General features: G+C 39.5%; 1 protein-coding gene across 3 annotated transcripts in view; it reads right to left on the bottom strand.

Annotated features, from left to right (window-relative positions):
* GPBP1 (GC-rich promoter binding protein 1) overlaps positions 1 to 14,912 on the bottom strand; it is an 80,373-nt gene that overhangs the window by 44,871 nt on the left and 20,590 nt on the right. The window lies entirely within an intron of this gene.

Below are 14,912 nucleotides of genomic sequence, written 5' to 3'. Positions count from 1 at the left end.
GGGTGGCTCAGTGGGTTAAGCCTCTGCCTTTGGCTCAGGTCATGATCTCAGGGTCCTGGGATTGAGCCCCGTGTCAGGCTCTCTGCTCAGCAGGGAGACTGCTTCCCCCCTATCTGCCTGTCTCTCTGCCTACTTGTGATCTGTCAAATACATAAATAAAACCTTTAAAAATCAAAGTGCAGGGGCGCCTGGGTGGCTCAGTGGGTTAAGCCGCTGCCTTCGGCTCAGGTCATGATCTCAGGGTCCTGGGATCGAATCCCGCATCGGGCTCTCTGCTCAGCAGGAAGCCTGCTTCCCTCTCTCTCTCTGCCTGCCTCTCTACTTGTGATCTCTCTCTGTCAAATAAATAAATAAAATCTTTAAAATAAATAAATAAATAAAATTAAAGTGCACACTTAATATTGGTTAATTTCACTACAAATAGTCTCAGTAAGCCTTATTTTTTTTTAATTACAACAGTTTCATCACAAAGAGATATCAAGTGTCTCTAGATGTGACAAATTAGGATGCACATTACACCATCTATAATGTATCCTCACCCCCACCCCAGATGGAACCTGGAATCTGATCTAACTTTCACAAAGTTCAACACAGAGAAACAAATTAAAGGAAATCTGAGGGAAGTAATCCAGCAAATCCATATCAGAGGATACTTGACAGATGAAATGATCGTTTTTTTCCCCTCAACAAATAAATGGCTTTCAATACGCAGATCAAACACATGTGGGCCTTACAGAGATCCTTACTCCAATCAACCAACCTTTAAAAAATGAAAATTAGGAAACAATCAAAAATTTAAACATGAACAGTACACTTAATGACATTAAGAAATTATTACTCATTTTAGATGTGACAATGGGAGTGTGATGATGGTAAATAAAAGACTGAAGCCTTTACAATTAAATTACACTGACGTATCTGGAATCTGTTTTAAAAACCAGATAATGCTAAACGGGGATAACTGAAAAAAGACTGCACATGTTATAAATGATAGTACAAGGAGATGCGTAAATACTCTTTTCTCTAGTTACATGTATGTCTGAAAATTTCCATAATGAAAAGGTTCATTGTTTTTTAATTATAATCATCACAATGGGTATCAAATATTTTAGGCACTAGAGCTTTTCTGCATTCTAAATTTAACTTTTTGGGAACTTCTATCAACTACATCAGTAAGTTTCAAATTTCTAGCCCAATCTTAAACAGCAACTTCATAGTTTTGTTTTTTTTTTTTTAAGTAAGGCAGAAGCCAACTGAACAACTATACTCATTTTTTTTTTAAGATTTTATTTGTTTATTTGAGGAGAGAGAAAGTACAACCACGGGGAGCAGCTGGCAGAGGGAGAGGGGGAAGCAGGCTCCTGGGGAGCAGCTGACAGAGGGAGAGGGGGAAGCAGGCTCCCAGTGAGAAAGAAGCCCAATGTGAGGCTCGATCCCAGGACCCGGATCAAGACCGAAGCAAGAGGCAAACACCTAACTACTAAGCCACCCAGGCGCCCCAACAGTATTCATTTCAATACAAAGCTTAAGACTATCAGTCAGTGAAGGAATCAAATTTTCTGTGCATTGTAATGTCTGAGTTTATTAGTAACAAATATTTTCTATTTACAACTGCGTAATCTCAAAAGTGAAATTTTAAAAAACAAAATAATGCCATTGTTAATCTTCCCTTTTCCAAATTCTTTATTTTTATTTTAAAGATTTTATTTATTTGACAGAGAGAGACACGGCGAGAGAGGGAACACAAGCAGGGGGAGTAGGAGAGGGAGAAGCAGGCTTCCTGGTAAGCAGGGAGCCTGATGCAGGGCTCCATCCCAGGACCCTGCATCATGACCTGAGCCCAAGGCAGACGCTTAACGACTGAGCCACCCAGGCGCCCCTCAAATATTTTCTATGACACAATCCTTTAACATCTTACCAACTTGCTAAAATACTTCCAAGAAAAATTCTCAAATATTATAGAAATATTCTATTTATACTACCCCAAACCACAGAGATCTATTTAACAAAAGGTTAAAAGAATGGCCGGATACAAAAGGTTAACTAAACATGGTAATGAAAATGTTTAAATGGTATATAAGCTTATATGAGCCATGAGCAGGTGGGAAAACTTTGATACAATCTGAGTAACCTGAGACAACCAATTCCAGTAATACATTTATGAGACAAATGTTGAGTATACCCAATTAAAATAAGCCACATAAAAATTCAGGCACTCTATAAGCTCTAATTCTACTACCATCTTACACTACATTTTGAAGTCTTCAGAAATTAAAATGGAAACTAAATGTTTCTGAATGAATAAAGGATTTTCATTATCTTTTGACATGAAATTACTAAGCTCCTTTGCGATGTATGTAATAGGATGTCACTCTTCAACAAGTTTTTGTTGGAAACTCTTAAAATAAGTTTCAATAACTAAATGGAAATGGAAAACCGTTTTTATAGTTTGTACGAAATAAAAAGACAGACATTGATGAGATTCTAAAATAAAGTTTATCACTTTAAACAAAAGTCAAGTGATAACTTATAAACTAAAAACAATCCCTAGAGTCAAATCACTAATATTACCTATGCATTTCTGCAATGTCTTTAGAATTTTTAATTTAAATTTACTTTTGGAAAAAATAAAGTATGAATAGCTAATGGGAAAAGTTTTCATGTTCTGAAAAAAAGTAAAGAACACTATTAGCTAATATTAAGGCATTTATAGTGTGAAGAAATCACCACAGGGCACCCCAAAATATGATACTTTAATGTAAGAATAGTTTTGAGCTGAAGGCATTTTAATTTCTGCAATTCCTTATCTATCAAAAAGCAGAGCCTCCAAAAAGAATTTATCAGTCTCCTCCCCCCCAAGCAACTCTTCCCTACAGATACACACACAAAATCAGCACCACACCCAGACATTGCAACAAACTATCATTTCTCCCATCAATTCTTCTAAGGGCCCATTTACCTGTACCTTTCCAAAAAGTCATCTGTTTTTCCATGAAGTGCCCTTCCCTGCCCCCCATGTAATTAGGTAAAGAGTTGGCAAATTCTAACCACCCCTGAGTTACTGGGAGGTGGTAGCACACTCTAATAAACTTCTATTTGTTTTTTCTTGTTTAATCTTTCTTTTGTCAGTGTAATTTACAGGGCCCCAGGCCAGGGAATCTAGAAGGATAAAAGAAATTTTACCCCTTACCTGTATAAAGCCAAGTTAAACTTTGAAAAGTACCACCCTATCACTTTAACTACACGTGGTGCCAACCATATTCTATCTTCCTTTCCCTGTCTAATATTAGGAGAACTGTGCCCCCCCCAACACACAAATTCATAGATCCAGGTGGCAACTTCCCCACCTCTGAACAGAACCATATTTGGAGATAAAGGCTTTAATGAGATCATTAACTTAAATGAGGTTGTCAGGAAGGGCCCCATTCCAATCCTATGTCCTTGTAGGAAGAGGAAATTGGGACACATTAAGGCACCAAGACTGCACAGAAAAGAGACAACGTGAAGAGGTAGCAAGCTAAGGAGAGAGGTATCAGAGGAAGCCAACCATGCTGTCATCTTGATCTCGGAATGTGAGCTTCCAAAACTATGACAAAATCAATCTACTTAACCCACTCAGTTTGCAGTATTTTTTTACGGCTTCCCTAGAAAACGTTAAACAAAACAGAAGGCCCAAAACTGTGTGACCTCTCCTAAGCCCTGCATCAACCAACCAAAACTTAATACCTAATCTGATTACACTTTAAGACCCTCCCAGAAAAAGGGGCACATGAGTGGCTCAGATGGTTAAGCATCTGCCTTCCGCTAAGATCATGATCCCAGGGTCCTCTGATCCAGACTTGTGCCCAGCTCCCGGCTCAGCAGGGAGTCTAATGCTTCTTCCTCTCCCTCTGCCCCTCCCCTACCGCTCCCTCACAACAAGCTCTCTCCCTCTCAAATAATTATTAAAAAAAAAAAAAAAAAAAAACCTACAACCCTCTCAGAAATGAAATCTTAACTGGTCAGTCTGTAATTTCCTGGTCAGCAGTAATGAGGTAATCACCTGACAGACCCCCTCCACCATTTCCCAATGAAAGATGAGGTAATCAATCCACTTCTTCCTTGTCCCTGGCCCCTTCTGCCTATAAAAGCCTCCCATGTGTACAGCTCCTTGGAGCTCCTTTCTATTTGACAGACAGGATGCTGCCCCATTCATAAAACATTGAATAAAATCAATTTGACCTTTAAATTTACTCGATGAGTTGTTTTTTAACACAGACTAATACAAACAAGAATATTAGAAATACACTCATCAAAAATTTGTATGTATCAAAAAAAAGTTGTATGCATCAAAGGGGACTTACAGGAGACAGCCAGGAAGGGGGGGTGCAAATTAGCAGTCCTATTAACGGTAATTCCAGGTTATTAGGAATCTTCCACCAGATTCTGTTATAAGGTCTGATGGTACCATATGGACATAAACAATGAAGATTTTAAATGCTGATAGCATGAAAATCCTAATTTCAATCTCAATCTATTTACAACCCATTCATGAATAAATGCTTGAAGTCTAAAACTCAACCATAAGAAAAATTCCTAAGGGGAAAACTGGTTCTGAAAAATACTGTACATGTGCACTGTACAAGTGCATGTGCCTCACTTAAAAAAAATCACTGGTTAACTAAAAATCCAAAACAGAGTTCTTCAGATTGAAAAATGCACTTTGGGATGCCTGGGTGGCTCAGTTGGTTAAGCGGCTGCCTTCGGCTCAGGTCATGATCCCAGGGTCCTGGAATCGAGTCCCACATCAGGCTCCTTGCTCAGCAGGGAGCCTGCTTCTCCCTCTGCCTCTGCCTGCCACTCTGTCTGCCTGTGGTTGCTCTCTCCCTCTCTCTCTCTCTGACAAATAAATAAATAAAATCTTTTTTAAAAAAAAGAAAGAAAGAAAAATGCACTTTGGCAAAAAGTACACGAATTGTAAGATATTTATTTCCTATAATGTTTTTACTTCTGAAGCCACGAAGTTTGTGCCAAACGTTTCCAACGAGAAACTCAAATTTCATCAGAATGAACATCAAACATTATATTTATAATGGTTTACATTTCAGATACCAAAAACTTTTAAAAATCACAAAGCCCATCAAAAACATACATCATAAACCAATAGGTTAAGGCATTTTAACTAATTAAGGCAGATTTTTATGAAAGAACAGGCTTCAGAGTCCAATGGTCCTGGATTCAAACCAACTCAACCAGTTACTAGGCTGGATGACTTTGACAAGTTAACATCAGACTCTCTTCTCTTCACTAAAATTTAGAAACTACTTACCTTTCAACTTGAAAACTATTAAAGTTCTAAAAAGACAACTACCCTTGCTTGCCAGACTATCTACATAAAATCCTTTAAAAAGGTTGTTTTTCGGGGCACCTGGGTGGCTCAGCGGGTTAAAGCCTCTGCCTTCTGCTCAGGTCATGATCCCAGGGTCCTGGGATCGAGCCCCACATCGGGTCTCTGCTCAGCAGGGAGCCTGCTTCCCTTCCTCTCTCTGCCTGCCTCTCTCAGCCTGCCTCTCTGCCTGCCTGTGATCTCTGTCTGTCGAATGAATAAATAAAATCTTTTAAAAAATAAATAAGGGGCGCCTGGGTGGCTCAGTGGGTTGGGCCGCTGCCTTCGGCTCAGGTCATGGTCCCAGGTCATGGGTTCGAGCCCCACATCGGGCTTTCTGCTCAGCGGGGAGCCTGCTTCCTCCTCTCTCTGCCTGCCTCTCTGCTTACTTGTGATTTCTCTCTGTCAAATAAATAAATAAAATCTTTAAAAAAAAAAAATAAATAAAAATAAAAATAAAAAATAAATAAAATAAAAATAAAAAGGTTGTTTTTCATTTAGCCAACCTGCTCAAAATCCTTCGTAAGTAAGAACCAGAAGACAACTATTCAAATTCAACTTTAGTTCTCTTGAAAATAAGCCTGTGAAATGCTCCTTTCATATAAGAGTAGTTTAATGTATTAATAGATTTCATTTAAAGTGGGTCTTCCTCTTCCTGATTCAGGACTAAAGCCATTTACATAAGGAAACCCAAGAGGATTCCAGACTGTTAAAAGTCAGAGCAAGGATGAAAGGGTATCAGCATCTGGGAGTGGCCCAGCACAAGATGTCAGCGTCAAAGCAGGGTAAGGAAGGGTATTCAGGCAGAGGGACAGCCAGGGATGGGGCACTGAGCCCAAAAGAGTGAGAAAGGCATCCACGGGGGGATAGGGGGAACCAGTGAGAAGAGTCAAGATGCTAAGCAGGGAGAGATGGGTGTCCACACGTGATGGTGGCAGGGGCTACAACAGAACATCGATTATATACAGGGGAAATAATCAAATAAGTATTTAGAATAATGAAAGCTAAGTTTCATTCTGTCAAAGAACACAGAAGGAACAAAAAGGGTGAAAAACAGAGCGAATTTTGTGGTATTGTACTCTATCAGTAAAATTAATGATTAATTCACAATCATATATTAATAATATTAAAATACTTACATTCACATATACCACAAAGGTAGTATTTATTTACATATATATACCTCTCCCAACTCTGCAGTGAGAGGGTATGAGCATAGTGACTCCAATAAATAAGCATACTTAACACAGAATCTTGGCTTTTTTTTTTTTAAGATTTTATTTATTTTAGAGAGCAAATGCACGCACACAAACAGGGGGAGTGGCAGGCGGAGGGAGAGAAGCAGGATCCCCGCTGAGAAGGGAGCCTGATGAGGGGCTCCATCCCAGGACCCTGGGATCATGAGCAGAGCTGAAGGCACACCCTTAACTGACTTGAGCCAACCAGGAGCCCCTCAGATCTTGACTTCGAAAAACAGATTTCCACTAAACCAAAATCAGGGCTTTGAAAAATTCAAATAAGCCTAGAATATTTTATCTTAGCTAAAAGCAAGGAAATGTCCAAATAATGATTATGAGGTGTCAAAAGGGCATAGAAACCAGCTTGAATGAGTTGCCCAATGACCAAATCAGGCACAATCTAAGCATTAAAAATGAGAAAACACATGTTTAGGCCATTAACACAAAATAGTGAAAGAAGGAACTCCAAAGAGCCTACCCCTTCACAGTAACAGCAAAACTCAAGCACAATCTGTCAGAATTAGCTCTGTCAGAACACTGAAACAAAGGCTTACAGCAATCAAGCACAATAAACCCAGAAAACAAAACTTTAAAATGGTAGGAAAGCTTTGTAGCATTTTTACTTGCCCTTGAGCCCCATTTCTCCTGGGCACAGTGGAGGAGGTCCCAAAAAGCCAGTGTGGCACCCAGGTCTCTGTTTCTGGAGTGAGCCCTGTAGAACTTATTCTCACAGAATTATGTTTGTCTGTATAAAACCTGTCTGGGGGCTACCTAAGGAAGGGCAAGAGGTACTGTTTTCCCTAACATGGAAGGAAAAGCTGCTATGCTAAGGGCATTTTCCTTCAAAACAGTCTAAGGTGCATGAACCTCCTCCACCTCCCTGGGACAAAGGTTTATAACTGAGTAAACAAGAGTACACCCAAAGCATGGAAAGAAAGGCTGAGAGACAATTTTCTTTGGGAAATTATGACACTGCAAAGAACTCCCTTCTAACAGGAGGCTTAGAAAACCACACATATGCCCAGAACAAGACACATGCTAAAAACAAACAAAAACCCTGAGAAGACCCTCTACTTTCACCTCAGATTGATCCTAAGAGTCAAAGAAAACAGGAAATGAAGACTAAGACCGTTATAAACACTGTGGCTAATCATTGAAGAAATGCCCTAACACAGACCTAATGGGCAAGGACAGGGAGAGTTACATTTTAACTTTCTATCCCTTCTTGGCTGGGGGCATACATGGGCAACAAAACAAAACACATGGGCAACAAAACACTAGAGGAACATGGTAAAGGTAAAAGTGGGATCTTGTTCCAAGAGCTCTCAGAGCAGCAGTATCCATGGACAACAGAAATAAAACTGCTATTGTACTGCACTGAAATTATTTCTGTAACATTTATGAACATTTAGTCAAGGTCTTATAAAAGGTTGCAACCTGTCTCAGCTGTGCTGTGAGCACTGAGTTGGTTCCTTGTTTGACCCGTGTTTGAAAAGATCTGTCATCTTTAGACAACATACTGATCCTGATGATAAACTTTTATATTTTGTTCATCATGGATTTTGCATTAACTTTTAAATTTTACTAAAATATTATTTGAAAAACCCAACAAAAAACAATAAGCTAAGGGACTACAAGCTAAGGGACAGGGACTTCAAAGACTACCCAAGACAAAGAACACAGACTTTACAAAAATAGTTTCAAAAAGTCACTGAACAAACATGCAACTACAAACCCACGGGAAGCAAACCCTGAGGATATGGTGAAAACATTCGGTTCCCACAGTCTCTAAATTACAATATTAAAAATGCTCAATTTTCTACAAAAAAAATTACAAAGCATTCAAAAAAATATGAAAGTATGACCCACTAATGGGGGGGAGGGGTTTGAAATTATGAAACAGTCTAATGAAACACAGACATCAACTGTCCTAAATACAAAGAGCTAAAGGAACAGAAAGCAATGTCTCAGAGAACAAAATATAAATAAAGATAGAAAGGAACCAAACAAATTCTTGCACCGAAAAGTATAATAAGTGAAATAAAAATTTCACTAGACGGCTGCAGTGGAAGACCCTGAGCCAACAGAAGGAAGAATCACATTAAGTGGAAGATAGGTCAATTAAAGTTATCAGCCTGGGGCAGGAAGGGGAAAAAAACTAGAGTCAAACCTCAATTTTGACCTCAAACCTTCCAGCTGTATTCTTCTTTCCAGCTTGTCTCTAGGCTCAGTTGAAAGACCCTGAGGGCAAAGCATACCCAGAAGGGAACAGAAACTACCCTCTCCGGCAATAAGGACTATTCTGAGCTAGCAAGACACCTCTGTCAATGAACGACTCCTAGATAGTGATCAATTTGATCTTCACTGCCTACCCTACCTGCACGTACCCACTCATCTTTGCCACACATTTTTCTTATATAAACCTGGAAGTATTTTTGGCTTTTTGGAGACAGTCTTTGAGTCACTAGTCCACAGTCTTCCTGGTGTTGGCCTCACTGAAATAAATCCCTTCGTTTCATCACTATTCATATATGCCTTTGGATTCTGTCAGCAGCAACTAGGTGAACCTAGTCTGTTTTGGACCCCCAAACAGCTGCACCCCACCTACAAAAAGACCTGTGGGACATCATCAAGCATACCAGCATACAGATAGTGAAAGTATATAACATATACATACTACCTATTAAAATTCCAACATCTTTTTTTGCACAGAGAAGCCATTCTCAAATTCATCTGCAACTGCAAGGGATCTCAAACATCCAAAACAATACTAAGGAAAATAAAGTTACAAGACTCACATTTCTGTGTTTCAAAACTTAATACAAAGCTACAAAAAGAAAATCACAATGGCATAAGGATAGATACATAAACCAATGGGATGGAACTAAGAGTCCAGAAATAAAGTCATGCATGTATGGTCAGTTAATTTTTTACCAAAGCACTAAGATCATTTAATGAGGGAAAGAATGGTCTTTTCAACAAATGGTGCTGAGACAAATGGATATTCAATGGACTCCCATTCAGAACATGTATGAAAATAAACTTCAAAATGACTCAAAGACCTAAGTATAAAAACTAAAACTACAAAGCTAGGGCGCCTGGGTGGCTCAGTGGGTTAAGCCGCTGCCTTCGGCTCAGGTCATGATCTCAGGGTCCTGGGATCGAGTCCCGCATCGGGCTCTCTGCTCAGCAGGGAGCCTGCTTCCCTCTCTCTCTCTCTCTCTCTCTCTGCCTGCCTCTCTGTCTACTTGTGATCTCTCTCTGTCAAATAAATAAATAAAATCTTAAAAAAAATAAAATAAAATAAAACTACAAAGCTATCAGAAGAAAACATGGAGGCAAAGCTTCATGATCTTGAACAATAGATTTTTATATATGACACAATAAAAAAAAAATTATTTATTTAACAGAAAAAAAATGGCCTTCATATAAACTTCTGTGGCAAAGGATATTACCCAGAAACTGAAAAGACAGATAAATGAATGAATGAAAAGAACTGCGTAAAGTATTTGCATATCATATCTGATAAGGGTCTATTACCAAGAATATATAAAGAACTCTTACAACTCAACAACAAAGACAAACATCTTAATTTTAAAATGGGCAAAGGACGTGACAGACACCTCCCGCACCCGCACCCCATCCCCGGCCACCACTAAAAAAGAACAAGGAAAAAAAACAGTATATAGCAAATACTGATGAAATTATGGGAGAAACTGGTACGCTTGTACATTGTTAGTGGGAAGATAAATTGGTGCACACACACTTTGGAAAAGTTAACTCCTTAAAAAGTTAAATATACACCATATGACCCAGCAATACCATAAATATACATACATGGATATATACCCAAAGGAAGTGAAAATGGGTATTCAAGTATTTGTACACCAGTGTTTAATACCAGAACTATTCACAATAACCAAGAGGAGGAAGTATACCAAATGTCCATCAATACATCAACAAATAAACAAAATGTGGTATAGATATATTCATTATAAAGGAATGGTAAAGGGTTAACCTCAAAAACATGCTAAGGGAAAGAAACCAGACCAAAGATCACATATTGCACAATTCCAATTATATGAAATATCCATGAGTAAATCCAGAGAGATGAAAAGCAGACTGGTGTTTGCTAAGGATAGCAGGGAAGAGAGGAATGGGGATTTCTGCTAAATGGATACAGATTTTTCTTTTTCGGTGACAAAATGTACTGGAATTTAATAAAGGTGGCTTGACACCAGTGTGAATGTACTAAATGCCACTGAACTGTATGTTTTAAAATGGTTAACTTCATGTAATATGACTTTCATTTAAAGAGTGTTGTATTATAACCCCCGGAATCCAGATATAAAAGCGTACATACACTGAAAAGTTAAAGGAAGAGGTGGTTATTTATACAATTTCTAAGTACCTCCTACACCCCTCCAAGATAAAAAGAAAACCACTTACTACAATTTTGCAGTGAAATAGCCAGGCAAATACCCTGGGAAATCCTTAATGAACAAATCAAAGTGAACATCATTAGCTACAGAACAAACTGAAATCATGTGCCAAGTGACAGAACGCGATGAGCAAAGAGAGCACTGCTTTACTTCTGTAATATTCTAGCCAAAGATGCATAACCCAAAGCAGCACAGCCTGTCTGAACATGAGAAATGCCATCTAGAGAGACATTATACCACAATAACTGGCCCATAATCTTCATGCATCAGGTTATAAAGGGAAAGTCAGTTTTAAAAAATGATCAGTGTGTAACACATGCTCATCCTAAATCTTTTGTAAGTCACATTTTATCTTTTGAAAACTATATGACATTTTGTTCCACTGAATTTTGTTTTCATTGCTGTAATACCGTAATGAACCTCTACTAATATTTAGTAGACATGGGGGCGCCTGTGTGGCTGTCGTTAAGCATCTGCCTTCAGCTCAAGTCATGATCCCAGGGTCCTGGGATCAAGCCCCACATCAAGCTCCTTGACCAGCGGGAAGCCTGCTCCTCCCTCTCCCACTCCCCCTGCTTTGTTCCCCTCTCTCGCTGTGTCTCTGTCAAATAAATAAATAAAAACCTTTAAAAAAAAAAAAGAGTATTTAGTAGACACATATTAACTGCTAAGGGATTTACAAACCTTCCTAATAAAAACTAAAAGAGGGATGCCTGGGTGGCTCAGTTGGTTGGACGACTGCCTTCAGCTCAGGTCATGATCCTGGGAGTCCCGGGATCGGGTCCCGCATCGGGCTCCCAGCTCCATGGGGAGTCTGCTTCTCTCTCTGACCTTCTCCTCGCTCATGCTCTCTCTCACTGTCTCTCTCTCAAATAAATAAATAAAATCTTTAGAAGAAAAAAAAAAACTAAAAGAAGCCCATCCCCTGTAGATTCTGATTCCACAGGTCTTAAACAGGACCTAAAATTCTGTTTTGTTTTGTTTTGTTTTTTTAAAGATTATTTATTTGACAGAGAGAGAGAGAGAGATCACAAGTAGGCAGAGAGACAGGCAGAGAGAGAAGAGGAAGCAGGCTCCCCGCGGAGCAGAGAGCCCGATGCGGGGCTCAATCCCAGGACCCTGAGATCACGACCTGAGCCGAAGGCAGAGGCTTAACCCACTGAGCCACCCAGGCGCCCCTGTTTTTATTTTTTTTTAAAGATCTTATTTATTTGATAGAGACACAGTGAGGGGGGAACACAAGCAGGGGCAGGGGGAGAGGGGGAGGGAGAAGCAGGCTTCCGCTGGGCAGGGAGCCCGATTTGGGGCTCCATCCCAGGACCTTGAGGATCATGACTTGAGCCGAAGGCAGACGCTTAATGACGAGCCACTCAGGTGCCCCTACAATTCTGATTTTTTTTTTTTAAGATTTTTTTAATTTATTTATTTGACAGACAAAGATCACAAGCAGGCAGAGAGGCAGGCAGAGAGAGAGAGAGAAGATGAAGCAGGCTCCCTGCGGAGCAGACAGCCCGATGTGGGGCTTGATCCCAGGACCCTGGGATCATGACCTGGGCCGAAGGCAGAGGCTTTAACCCACTGAGCCACCCAGGCAACCCCTACAATTCTGTTTTTTTTTTTTTTTAAAGATTTTATTTATTTATTTGACAGACAGAGATCACAAGTAGGCAGAGAGAGAGGAAGGGAAGCAGGCTCCCTGCTGAGCAGAGAGCCCGATGTGGGACTCGATCCCAGGACCCCGAGATCATGACCTGAGCCGAAGGCAGCGGCTTAACCCACTGAGCCACCCAGGCGCCCTACAATTCTGTTTTAAACCAGCATTTAAAGTGATGATCATCAGGAAAGGGTGGTAAATACTGCAATAAACATCAATTAAAAAAAATCCTTGCCTAAGGAAATAGCCGCTAAAGGAAAATATTCTTTTTTTTTTTTTTAAAGGAAAATATTCGGGGCGCCTGGGTGGCTCAGTGGGTTAAAGCCTCTGCCTTCAGCTCAGGTCACGATTCCAGGGTCCTGGGATTGAGCCCCACATCGGGCTCTCTGCTCAGAGGGAGTCTGCTTCCTCTTCTCTCTCTGCCTGCTTCTCTGCCTACTTGTGATCTCTGTCAAATAAATAAATAAAATCTTTAAAAAAAAAAAAAAGGAAAATATTCTATTGCTTGGCTAATTGTTTATAGTTTGGACCATGAAACAAGGTCCAGTATCTTCTATTATCAATACACTTAAAATTGCAGATTAGACAAATATAACGTTGGGGCGCCTGGGTGGCTCAGTCGTTAAGCGTCTGCCTTCTGCTCAGATCATGATCCTGGGGTTCTGGGATTGAGCCCCCAATCCGGCTCCCTGCCCAGCGGGAAGCCTGCTTCTCCCTCTCCCTCTCCCGTGTCCCCTCTCTCACTGTGTCTCTTTCTGTCAAATAAATAAAATCTTTAAAATATACATATATGTAACACTAATAAATTCCGCAAGAAATCAAGAATATTACAAATTTCCATCCTTTAAGAAGTTTCATCTTCATATTTAACCTGGAATTTTCTTAGACCATTTTCCTCCTCAGTCTGTCCTTTTTAAAAAAATATTTATTTATGGGGCACGTGGGTAGTTCAGTCATTAAGCGTCTGCCTTGCATTCAGATCATAGATCAAGCCCCACATCCTGCTCCCTGCTCAGCAGGAAGCCTGCTTCTCCTTCTACCATTCCCCCTGCTTGTGCTCCCTCTCTAGCTATCTCTCCCTCTCTGTGTGTGTCAAATAAATAAATAGAATCTTTAAAAAAAATATGTATTTATTTGAGAGATAAACCATGAGAGCAAGTGCAAGAGCAAATAGGGGAGGGGCAGAGGGAGAGAATCACAAGCAGACTCCCAGCTGAGTGCAGAGCCTGACAAGAGGCTCAATCTCAGGACCCTAAGATCATGACCTGAGCCAAAATCAAGAGTGGGATGCTTAAACAACTGAGTCACACGGGTGCCCCTTCAGTTTATCTCTTAAAATTATTCCAAGTCTATCCACGCTTTGCTTACCAAAAAAAAAAAAAAAAAAAAAAAACTGTGATCATTAAACTGTTACATATAAAAATTGCTATGTTCACCCTCCAAAAAGAATTTTAAAGAGAAAAAAGCATTACTGGAAAAAAGATGCCTCTAATTCTCAAGTTTCTAGACTACTAAGGTAAAATGTAAAATACACAAGGTAACTCACAAGAGCTGTGAAACTTAAAATGAACAGACTTAATGTTTATATAAAATTCACTACCAAAAAATATAAACCCTACTCTATAAACAAATTTTTACTCAATGAGCTTCTCTTTCCTTATAAAACTGAACTAGGTTAAGTCATCCCTGAAATTTTTTCTAACTCAGCTTATGAGAGACCCTTTTTCTTATAAGGGTTGGTAACGGTACATTTTAATTAAGAATTATACTGCAAACAAATTGGGCTCAATTGGAATAAAACTGAATTCAAATAAATACATTTATTCAATAGCCGATGTGGTCAAAGCAAAGTGCTAAACAGTGAAGATTCTTAAAAAGCTCAAGAGGGCAGTCCCCCTAGGAACATTCTAAGGGAGTTAATAATTGTTAAAAAGAAAAAGGAAAAAAGATGCACCCTCAAATCCATTATCAGGAAGTTGAGGGATAGCAAATTATTTACCTGAAGTATATACCAAGAGAAAAATACCAAAGTTACAAGGGTTCAAAAGAGGTAAACAGATACACTTAAAAAAAGAACAAAAGATATACTGGGATCAGCTTAAACATGTTCTCTGAAAAGAGGGCAGATTCACCAGAGATAAGTAATTTACCCCTAAGCTACAAAGCCAGTAATGCCAAGACCTGGACACAAAGAACTCTGGACAGAAAGAACT

The sequence above is a fragment of the Lutra lutra genome, chromosome 5 (assembly GCF_902655055.1).
Source record: "Lutra lutra chromosome 5, mLutLut1.2, whole genome shotgun sequence".
NCBI classification, from domain to species: domain Eukaryota; kingdom Metazoa; phylum Chordata; class Mammalia; order Carnivora; family Mustelidae; genus Lutra; species Lutra lutra.
Note: the sequence above shows the minus strand (reverse complement) of the source record. Positions and strands in the feature narration are given on the sequence as shown.